Source organism: Bos indicus, chromosome 22, assembly GCF_029378745.1.
Source record: "Bos indicus isolate NIAB-ARS_2022 breed Sahiwal x Tharparkar chromosome 22, NIAB-ARS_B.indTharparkar_mat_pri_1.0, whole genome shotgun sequence".
NCBI lineage: Eukaryota > Metazoa > Chordata > Mammalia > Artiodactyla > Bovidae > Bos > Bos indicus.
Window position 1 is genome coordinate 13,058,040 of NC_091781.1, and position 11,445 is coordinate 13,069,484.

The following is an 11,445-nucleotide window of genomic DNA, read 5'->3' on the forward strand; positions in this document are numbered from 1 at the left end:
GGTGCTTGAAACAAATCTGGTTCACCTATTGTGGCCATGGTAGTCCTACCTCCAGCCTGTGGTTACCCCGTGACCAATCGACAACTGAAGATGGTGCCCCACAGGCACCTTCAGGCCCATCCAAGGCTGGGGGTGAGCACCCTTCTGACACTGAAGTGTATAGAAGGGACCTCAACACCAAGGTGGAGAAGCAAGAGGCTCCCCCTAACCTCTACTTCACTCCCTCCCTTTTCTAAAGACTGTGGAGCAACTTCAGGGGGCAGTGAAACAGTCCAGGCTGCGCAGAATCCCAAAGCACAAGCTCCTGTATCCACAGATGCTCACAATCTGTAGGCCCCAGTGAGACACCAGTAACTTTGAGTGGGCCTCTTAAAGCACCATCTCTAAGCTGGTCAAGAGCTACCACAGAGTTCTTGGGTGCCATCACTCCTTCCTGCCATCCATGATGAGGCAGGGAAGACATTGAAAAGTTATTTTTTTCACTGACTTCTGAACAAAACCCGTGTTCCCAGCCATGACCCATCTTTTCTCTGAGTGGATTTCTCTCCTTCATCCTTTGCCCATAAAAACCAGAACTTGGGGGGAACTCTAAAGTTAGAAAGCAGTTTCCAAAGTGGGGTACAGACTGCATAAAGGATACAGAAGATGGTCCACTGGGGTCAGGTGAAAGAACATATTCATCCTTGAACTCACTTTTTATGTGGAAGTAAGCTTTACCAAGATTAAATATGTGGATAGATGCAAGTGCATGTAATAATTTATAAATGAACATACATATTTCAGGGATGCACTGTCAAACAGTTTTTACTGATGGGATGTGTGGCCCAAAACGTTTGGAGACCACCCACTAGTTAGAAAACCTTGTAAGCTTTTCTTTTTTTGGTGCATTGTGCAGTTGGCGGGATCTTAGTTCCCCGACCAGGGATCGAACCTGTGCCCCCTACATTGGGAGTGCAGAGTCTTAACCAATGGACTGTCAGGGAAGTCCCCCTTGTAAACTTCTGATGACTCAAATTTCCCCTCCAACCAGTCCCCATCACCATCCCTGTCAAGGACAGTGCTACGCTCAAAATGTAAGCCAGTGCTTAAAGAGCAGCTGAAAGAAGGGCAGAGGGGAGGGGATAATACAGAGAGCCCCAGTCTATGGGTTGAGCCCTGGGATGAGCGCTGTTCCATCCCTCTAGGGAAAAGCTTTGTGTCTGTCTCATCTGTTTCCTTTGCTCTCCCCAGCCCAGGAAAAAAATGTCAATTCACTATCCAGCCGTCTTAACTGAACTTCCTGGAGACTTTGGATTACTGTTGCCTCAAAACAACCCAATGGGCAGCCTTGAGGAAGGGGGATTCCAGTCACATATCCCTGGGGCTCTCTGAAGTGGACAAAGTTAAATCTCTGCTTGGAGGGCCAGGTGAGCTGGGATGGAGCCAGGTGGACCAGGTAACAGCCCCCTCCTCTACCCATCCCTGCCTTTCTTCATAGCACAGTGCCCAGAGCCAGCCAGGCAGGCAGGGGCTGCAGAGTTTACAAGACCAGCAACCTGAGCGCCTCCAGGAAGTCTGCTTGTGCAGGAAACATCCTCTGCCCACCTGCCCACTCTCAAGATCTTCCATGAGTCCAGGAGACTCTGTCCTCTGCTGTCATCGGAGCAATCTGGGGAGTATGCCTTTGGCGACTCCTACACAGCACCACCAAGTTTGCAAGTTCTCAGCTTTGTACCTGCTCAGGGAGAGACGGGCCTGGGCGCCTGGGGACCTTCTCCTCCGTGTGCTGTGTATCAAAAAGACAAGAAGCAACGCTGGCCCAGAGACAGGATGTGCCCCAAGCATGAGGTGCTGGGTGCCAAGGTGACAGGATGAAACGGTATGCAACTGCTGTCCTCATTCACTGAGCAATGTGGTAATCACCTAACAGAAGATGCAAGCGCGATCTGCAGGCAGCGGTGGTGGTCAGTGTTTCCTATGGCACTTCTACCTTCAATGTGCCCTTTCCTGCTTCCTGGTAATGACAATAATTTGCACTTTCAAGCCTGTCCTTTCTGATTTATTCTTCTCTATTATTTCATTCATTTCGTAACAAACCCACTGGGAAGTCAGGAAAAAAAAAAGATTTTTTATCTTTAAAAGGGAAAATCTGGACAAGTATTCTTTGTCCTGATAAAGGCAGACCATGTGTCATGAATGCTCTGCTGCTGAAAACAGACTGTGAATCAGCGCTTCCACCCTGTTTGTAATTTGGGTCTTTGTAGAACCATCCTGGCAATGAATGAGTTCCTGTCATCGGTCTGGCAGAACTGAGGTTCTTCTTTGTCTTTAAATGACACTGTTATTGTTTTATCTGTGCCCAGTAGCAATTCTTCTCAGTGACCCTGGCCTGTTGAAACGCTGACTGTCTGTGGCACAACAGCTCTGCTGATGCCACTTGGCTAGATGTCAGCTTGGTGCCCATTGATTGTTAAACTGTCTGATGACAAAGGAATAAGTTACCACTTCTTGATTTGAGGCAGTTGGGATTCTGCTCCCCTGGCCTTCACTTTGTCTTTGATTGCCGGGGAAAATGGTTGTCTTGGCTAATGTTAAAAGACAGATCTAAGTGTGGTTGGAAAGTCTGTTCCAGGCATTGTCAGAGCTGGACTGTAATAGTGTATGTAACTCTGGACCACAGCTCCTGGTAGGGCCCTATTTACCCTTTGTGGCTCACAAACCACTCAAGCTAGGACCCTTCTCAACTCTGCATCTTCCCACATTACATTCAATCCTCTGAAATGCCTCCCTCTGACTTTGAAAACCCTTACCTATCCTTTGAGAAGGCTCGGTTCAAAAGTCCCCTCTGATGGTTCCTGACCCTCCCCAGCTCAGGAGAAGCCTAGCGTAGCCCAGATGTTTGGAGGTAAGAGTAAGCTCCGTGCCAGGAAAAATTTACATTCCAGTCTATACTGCTTCAAACCCCCAATTCTATTTCCCTTAAAGCCCAAAGCTTTTCCCAAAAGCCTGTGAATTTGGGCTTATGGAGATCAATGGTTTTGCATCCCTGTTGCAGCCTCTGTTTTTTCCTTAATTGATTTATTTTTCATTAGAGGATAATTGCTTTATAATACTGTGTTGGTTTCTGCCATACATCAGTATGAATCAGCCATAGGTATACATATGTCCCCTCTCTCTTGAACCTCCCTCACATCTCCATCAACAGATGAATGGATAAAGAAATTGTGGTACATATATACAATGGAATATTACTCAGCAATGAAAAGGAACACATTTGAGACGGTTCTAATGAGGAGGATGAACCCAAAGCATATTGTACAGAGTGAAGTAAGTCAGAAAGAGAAAAGAAGCCTCTGTTTTATACTGTATCGATCCATAAGGGAAATGTAACCTCTCCAACAATTTTCACTTAAAACAATAGCAACAACAAAGAGATCAACCAGCCCTGTAGCAGACCTCACTGAAGGACGAGGATGGGGGATGGGGGAGAAGTCGGGGGGCAGGGGCACACGGTATATTGCGTCATATGTGACAATCTAATTTAGACACTCCTGTTCCTCAAAAGCCTTTTTTCCAACCAATAGCAGTCTCTCCACATGGCACCAGTCTCCTACTGTGCCCTGACTTCCTGTCTTTGACTAGAGAATTGCTTGGCCAACTCCTAGGGCCTCTCTGATGCCTTGGCCCCACTGAAAACTCAGGGTTTAAGTGGGATTATACTAGTATAGACAGCACTAGTATATATAAACTAGTTAACCAGCAAGGACCTACTGTATAGCACAGGGAACTATACTCAATTTCTTATAATAATGTATAAGGGAAAAGAATCTGAGAAAGTATATTGTACACACACATATATGTGTGCGTGAACCACTCTGAATCACTGAATTACTTGGTTGTACGCTTGAATCTAACACAACATTGTAAATCAACTATACTTCAGTTTTAAAAAGTAAAGAATACATATGCCAATCCCCACTCCCCCTACAAAATCTAAACATTTCACAAAATTCTAGTCCCTAATCAAAATTCTAGATGATGTTCAAAGTAGGTGTTGCTGCATTGGAGGCCGACTCAGAGACCAAGCAGACAGAGTGGAGAGAAGGGAAGAAGTGGCAGGGTCCCCAGGCTTCCCGCCAAGGCTGCTGGGTCAGCGGCAGTTTCAGTAGCTGAGAATGTGAAAATAGATTTGGGGAGTTTGCTCACATTTTCACATGAACTGATTTTGCAGTAATCCGCCACCATGAAAGACGTCTAAAATGGTCATCCTGAGTAACTGAAAGAGGTCCTTCATGGACTGCTTGTACCACTTCCTCCACTGTTTTTAACTGAGCATTCTAGCTCTGCAACATGGTGACTGAGTTTATGGCTAACAATTTCTAATATTTTCACTATATCCTAGCCCATGCATGAAGACAAATCTCATCCCATCTGTTTTTCCTGCTAATGGGTCAGTGATGTCCCTACAGCTAATTATAGCAATTACATACAAAATAACATGTTTACTTTGGAAAGCCAGACTCAGTGTTTGTGACTGGGTAGATCTGACAGATGCACAGCTGTTTCTAAGAGGGTGAAGGTCTTTACTCTTTTTCATCTGTAAGCAAAAGCCACATGGAACCCCTTTTGTCAATTACCAGGAAAAAAATGCTATTGAGGATGCTGTCTGTTACACAGACAGCCTGGGGTCCTTTATTTATTTTGGAATTATACTCCAAGAAACAATGACACTGCCCTCCCAACTCATTGCTTCACTGACAGCCCTGCAAATTCTCAAGTTTCTGTAAAAAAGAATTCTTATTAAAGATGCCTAATATTCCAAGTGAATTGAGGTGAGCTGAACTCAGGAGTAGATTTTCTTTCACTTAGTCTGTTTCCTCACCCTCTCTCCATGTCCTATCCATTTCTCAAAGCAGAATGGCTTTGTTTACATAACTGTCCATGTTTGTTTCCCTTCTTTACAGATGCTTTTGATGCAGAATAACTTCCTCTCCATGTTTGTTTTTCTTGAGCTCAAGGGGAAGTTCTAATGCATTCCCTCCTTGCCGGTTGCTTATGATAACCAGTGTAACCTAAGTGGAGGGGATCTGAGATCCTCCCTGGTCGCATGAATGTTTGGAAGTAGTCAGCTCGTCTACTTCAGCTCTGTCCCCTAACCCTGACACCATGATGCCACTGAATGCAGCTAGAAGGTTGCCAGTCTACCGGGCTCAGCTGTCCTCAGCTCGTGATAACCACTCATAACCCAGCCTTTGGGATGCACACTTCCTTTCCTTGACTTCCAACATACCATCTCCTGATTTTTCCTCTTATCTTAATAAACACACTGACACAGTTTGAGCAAAGAAGGAGTCAGCAAAGCAGTTGAAAATAGCATGACCAATGAGATGGAAGAAAAGCAAGAGACGATGAAGTCGCAGCAGCCAAGAGAAGAAAAGAGTAGTTCATGCTGTCAAATGCTGCCAAGTCAGAAACAGTGAGACAGCATTGGGTTGGCAACATAGGGTCAAGCACACTTGGGCATGGATGATCTCAGCATAGCAGCGGAGATGGAAGCCTGTACGGAGGAGTTAAGGAGAGATGAATCATGAACAAGCAGAGACAGTGACCTTAGACAACTTTTTGGAAGAGAAGAGAAATGGGTCCTGGAAGAAAAGAACATGTGTCAAAGGAATTTTTGTTTTCGTCTATTAAGACGTATGATTCTCGAGCATATTTGCATCCTGGTGGAAGTAAGTCTATAGAGAAAAAGACATTATAGATGCAAGAGGGAGAGGTGGATACTTCCAGGAGCAACATCCTTGAAAGTGCAAAAGAGGAAAACAGGGATGCTCAACCAGGGTAACAAGCTGGCAAGGCAAAGAGCACAGGGACAAATGCAGTGAGATTTGGAGATTTGGTGGCTGGAGTTTGTTTCCATTTGATTGCTTCTATAGTCTCAGTGAAATACAACCAAGGTCATCAGCTGAGAAGGAACACGGGGGAAGGAATTTGGGTTTGAGAAGACCGATGTATGAAATCATCATTGGAGAGAGTGAGAAAGAGGAAAACATCTGAGTAAGTGCCGTAAGAACTGTGACGCTGAATGCCCATTTGGGATTTGTGGTTCAGAATTTAAAATGAAGCTAAGGAAAATACAAGTATTGTGTGGAAAGCACTTAGCCCGGACCTGGTACATATGGCACACTTAGTAGGTGCAAGCTAGTACTATATTGCCACATGAATATTTCTGTTTTCTTTGCTTAGATGAGACACAATCCTATTAAAAAGAAAAAGAAAAAGGAATAAAGAAAGAAACTGAATCTTGGCTGAGATTGTTTAACCAGCCTTGTAAATTCACTAAATGAAGAAAATGTTTCAATAAAGGTGATTAAACTCAAAAGTCTTGAAACCCTAGACCCGAGAAACTGACAAAATATGAACAGCATGATATCAATTAAATACGATTTTATAAGGACATGGCACCACAGGTTGATATCTCAGTGTAGCTGTTACCAGAGCTTTAGGCAGACCCATGACATAAGGACATGGTTGTTCTAGGATTACATAGCATGATGGGCAGATTGTGATATGGGAATATTGAATATTAAAAAAATAACCGATGGCTCAGTTAAAAGAGTAATACAATCGATTAAGTCGCCCTCATATTAAAGTGAACTAAGAAAAGAATTCATGCAAGCTATTATTACAATGAAAGCATCAGCATAAATTTGAGACTTGGAAAGGTCACTGGTCTATCCTTGAAAGAAGCAACAACCTGTGTCATGCCACTTCCAGAAACTGAATGAGCTCATATAACATGCAGCCTTAACTCCCACGCTGTGGTCCTGGCTTTCCCCTCATTGAGTGGCAGAAGGGGGCAGTGTCTTTGGCGAACAGAGCCAGGTAATCAACTAAAATCTTTTTTTTCATCTTCACACGACCATTGAGCTCATGTCCTTTCATTGGTCAGTGTGTTGAGAAAGGGAGAGATCAGTCTCTTCTCAGTGTGGTAGTTCAGATCGGCCCTGTACCTACAAGTTAAAGCTCAATGAAATGATACTGTGCACCTTTCCAAAGAGGCTTTTTTGAAGCTAGCTGACTTACCACTATGGTGTCCATTTTTCTTTCCCATGCTGTTAAGGGGTTTCATCTCCTCTGAAAGACAGGAAGTCTCTATCAATTCTATTTGAGTACCACCATATCTCCAATCCCCTTCTCCATGTCCCAAGCCCCCTCCGACCCTACTGACTAAAATGCGACTCTTGGGAATGGTTTTGGTTGAGTCTGTTTTGTAAGTCTGTCATTTTGATTGGTTAATGACTTGAGGTATGGAGAATTCTTCAGCTCCTGGCTGGTGAACATTTCTCTGTGCTCCTACAGGATGGCAAAACTCTCTATTTAAAGTTTTGTATATTAAATTCTGAAGTATATTATTAAAATATACTTACTTATGATTGGTCATCTTGGCATATCTGGGTTAATACTATTCTTTTGGGTATAGTGCTGACTTGATTTGCTAATATTTTACTTACTACGTTGAAAATGAATCAGAGAAACTTTTTTTTTACTTTTTTGTATCCTATTTTTTTACCACTACTTTATTGAGATATAATTCACATCCCATACAATCTACCCATCATCATAATCAACTGGGCGCTGAAGAACGGATGCTTTCCATCTGTGGTGCTGGAGAAGACTCTTGAGAGTCCTTTAGACAACAAGGAGATCAAACCAGTCAATTCTAAAGGAAATCAACCCTGGATATTCATTGGAAGGACTGATACTTTGGCCACCTGATTCAAAGAGCCAATTCATTGTAAAACACTCTAATTCTGGGAAAGATTAAGGGCAGGAGGAGAAGGCAGGCAGCAGAGGATGAGATGGTTGGATAGCGTCACTGACTCAATGGACAGGAGTTTGAGCAAACTCCGGGAGACGGTGAAAGACAAGGAAACCGGGTGTGCTGCAGTCCACGGGTTGCAGAGTCAGACACGACTCAGCGACTAAACAATAATCAATTTTAGAACATTCTCATTAACTCAAAAAAGAAACTACATATTCAGTAGCTGCAACTACCCATTTCCCCTCAAACACATCCCCAGTCCTAGGCAACAACTAATCTACTTTCTGTCTCTATAGCTTGGCCAATTTTAGACAACTTACCTAAGAGGGGTCACACAGTATGTGGTCTTCTGTGACTGGGTTCTTTCATTTGGCCTCATGTTTTCAAAGTTCATCCACACCGCAGCATGTATCATTCCTTTTTTGGATGAATATATTCCATTTATGGATATACCCAATGTTGCTTATTCATTCATCAGTTGATGGACATTTGGGTGTCCTGGGTGTTTTTACACAATTGGTATGCTTTGCACTGGGTACCAAGTTTTACATGTTATCTATTGTGCCAATATTATAATTATAATAATATAATAACATCTATATTATTAAGTGTATCTATATCTTAATTTTTGTTTACCATACATAAGTTTCTGAAACAAATGTGTTACTGTATTCCATTATGGCTGCAAATTCATCAATTTCTCAATATTTTTCTTTTTTTTGCCTCATACGCATTTTGCCAAGTTGTAAGGAATATAAAAGTCTGTGACTCATATCCTTGGTCCAACATAACTATGATCCAGATAAACCGTTCTTCTTTGTCCTGCTTAATGTAATTCTTGAATTCATTTTTCCCAATAGTAATATTGTTATATGCTGCTTTTCAACTAGCAGTTGCTTGCAATAACTTTTTCGGTCTCTGTCATTCGACCTTAAATGTATCATAAATAGCACCTACGTAAAGTTTTGCAGCCATTTTAGTTAACAGAAAAATGTAACATTCATGCTTGTGATTGCTGGTAATTATGTACTTTTAACATCTTTATTATGATTTAGTGTTTTAAATTTACTGTATGATTTCTTGCTGCTCTTTTCTACATTTTCTTACCTTTTGTTGGATTGAAAAAAGCATGAAATTTCTATTCTTCTAAAAGTCACCCATAAAATATTTCACCCTCATTACATACCAATGTGGTTTAGGCACAACCATAATCTTTACTGAGTTCTCTATGTACCTATGTTCTTTTAGTTGTATCTTTCTCTTCTTTGAGTTTTAATTTTTCTGGAGTGTGTCATCAATACTGTGCATGGGAGTAAACTTTCTGAGTTTTTAAACATTTTGAAAAATGCCTTTGTCTTCTTCTTGCATATTATTTTGCCAAAATATAGGATTTCAGGCCCATAATATCAGAATTTTAAAGATGTTTTGTAATCTTTAATAATCCAGTGAAGCTAGTGTTTCAGCATTTCCTCCATTAACTGATTTGTTTTTCTTTCCTTTAGGAGGAAAGAAATGTCTAATCTGTTGATGACATACCCGTATTGTTCAGTGCTAAATTTATTCTTCCCCAAAACATGTATTTTCTGACATTATTAGGGATTTTTGGATAGTGAAGATAACAAGCTAGCCATTTTGAGCGAATTACTATTCCCTTCTCTTTAATGATAGCATAACCCTTGATTATTATTATTAATTTCAATGATCTATCATTCAAGTTCCCACTGCAGGTTAAGTAGGTTTCTGGAGATGTGATTTTACTTTTGGCCTATGCAAATACTCATAATAGTGAGTTCTGCTCTAACACAATTCTACTATCTTCAATGACAAAAAAAGAATTAAATGTCTTAACTGATAATGTTTTCAAGCATTTCCTTTGTATCACACATAGCTAATATAACAATCAAGTGTTCACGATAATAAGCTGAGGTTGTAAAGTGACTTTTTCTGACCTAGACACTAGGTCTAGGTCCTCCTACATAAGGAGTCCCACATCTCTCAAGAACCGGCCTGGATTAGGATTCTTGTTGAGTCACCAGGAACAGCTGGTGGGAGGGGTGACCTCAGTGATGCTGAATTCAGAGCACAGCAGCTGAGACAGATGGTGAGCTACACTCACTGAAGCAGAAAACCTGAGCGCCACATCCTCACGAGGCCGCTGCAATCAGTAACCTCTGGATGGACAAAGACCCGAGTCACCTGTTAGCATCTCTTCATGACTGGCTGATATGAGAAGCAGCTGCATAAAACCCACCATTGTCTCCATGGTAGGCAGACTACTGGGGACACTGTCCACTACCTCACAGTGTCCCCTTTTTGAGAGCCCAAGAAAAACACCGCCTGTGGCTCAGAGCCAGGCAAAGTCATTCCTCCTGCACAACTGGTATGTTTTCATCCAGGTAGGCGTACGGATTTTCTAGCTGATTTTCTCTTTGTCTTAACCATTAGGAAGTTAAAAGCCAGATCTGAGGTTTCTCTCTAGCTTCGGGGACTTTTATTTCTCAACTAGTCTAACATTTTTTTTTTAAATCTTCCCTGATTCCTTTAGTCACTACTACTGTTTACTGCAAGTGATCTACACTCCCTTTGGAAATAAGGCAGAAAATAATCACCTTAAACTAGGCTGATATTGTTTAGAGATATTAATAAAAATAATAGATTTTAAGTGCTTAAATTTGTCCCTTTTATAACTTTACATAGAGGTCAAATCCTTTCACTCTAAACCAGTGCTGTCCAATAGAAATAGTATGTGAGCCATATGCAGTATTACATTTTCTAGTAGCCACATTCTAAAAAGAAACAGGTGAACTGAGACAATTTAAGTCTTCCAAATGTGCACTTTAGAGTGAGAGCACGTCACAGTTTGCAGTAGCTACGCTGCAAGGCTTCAATAGCCACACGTCGTTAGTGGCTCCTGTATTGGACAGGTCAGGTCTAAATACAAAGTCAGAATGATGACTAGAGTCAGAAGGGTTTTCCAGACTATCATCACAATTGTATTTGACCTGTATTCATAGTTGGCTTTGATTTCTGAGCTCCTGGGGATCTCTGATGTAAACAGTAGGTCCAAGAAAGTATGTGCTCTCCTGACACAGGTAATGACCATGAATACCCCAAGATTTCTGGATCTTTTTTAACGTCTCTATGTTTTTTTTTTTCCTTGACTGGACCACTTTTGGCTCCTTCTAAGAAAAAACATAAAACAGTTTGAGATGTCTAGTAACAAAGAAAACAGAAATGGTTATGCATTTTATTCTTAAATTTAATCCAAATAAGTATTAAAAATTACTTTAAAGCACACTGATAAAGCTTCAAAACTAGAAAGCCATTGTAGGAATAATCAACAAATGAACAACAAAAAATGTTTGCTTCTCCTTCTTGTTTTTGAACCAGTTCTAACACTTTACACTTTAGTTTGGATAATAAAAGTGTCATTCATTTAAGTCAGGACTAAAAGCCCCAAAATGTAGTTCAGATTTCTGAGAGTTGCCAATTTGATTCTTCAGGCAAATAATTTAACCCATGAAAGCCTCCATTTCTACATGAGTATAAACAGAGGAATAACTATATTATAGAATGGCTATGAAGATTAATATACTGTGTATAAAGCTTACAACAGGCAAATAGTATGTACTCAATAAATT

The 11,445-nt window shown here is 41.3% G+C and overlaps 1 long non-coding RNA gene across 3 annotated transcripts in view; it reads right to left on the reverse strand.

The window, feature by feature from the left end:
* The window catches only part of LOC139178576 (uncharacterized), a 65,756-nt gene extending 57,559 nt beyond the window's left edge, over window positions 1–8,197 (reverse strand). For 2 of the 3 annotated variants that reach the window (XR_011562940.1, XR_011562939.1), the window contains exons 1-2: window positions 8,125–8,192; window positions 7,066–7,116 (exon numbers count right to left, since the gene is read on the reverse strand). This is a non-coding gene — a long non-coding RNA (uncharacterized lncRNA). Of the gene's footprint in view, window positions 1–6,411; window positions 6,993–7,065; window positions 7,117–8,124 lie in introns of those variants that run through there. The other variant, XR_011562941.1, reaches the window with a different exon arrangement.
* Between the last annotated feature and the right edge of the window lie 3,248 nt (window positions 8,198–11,445).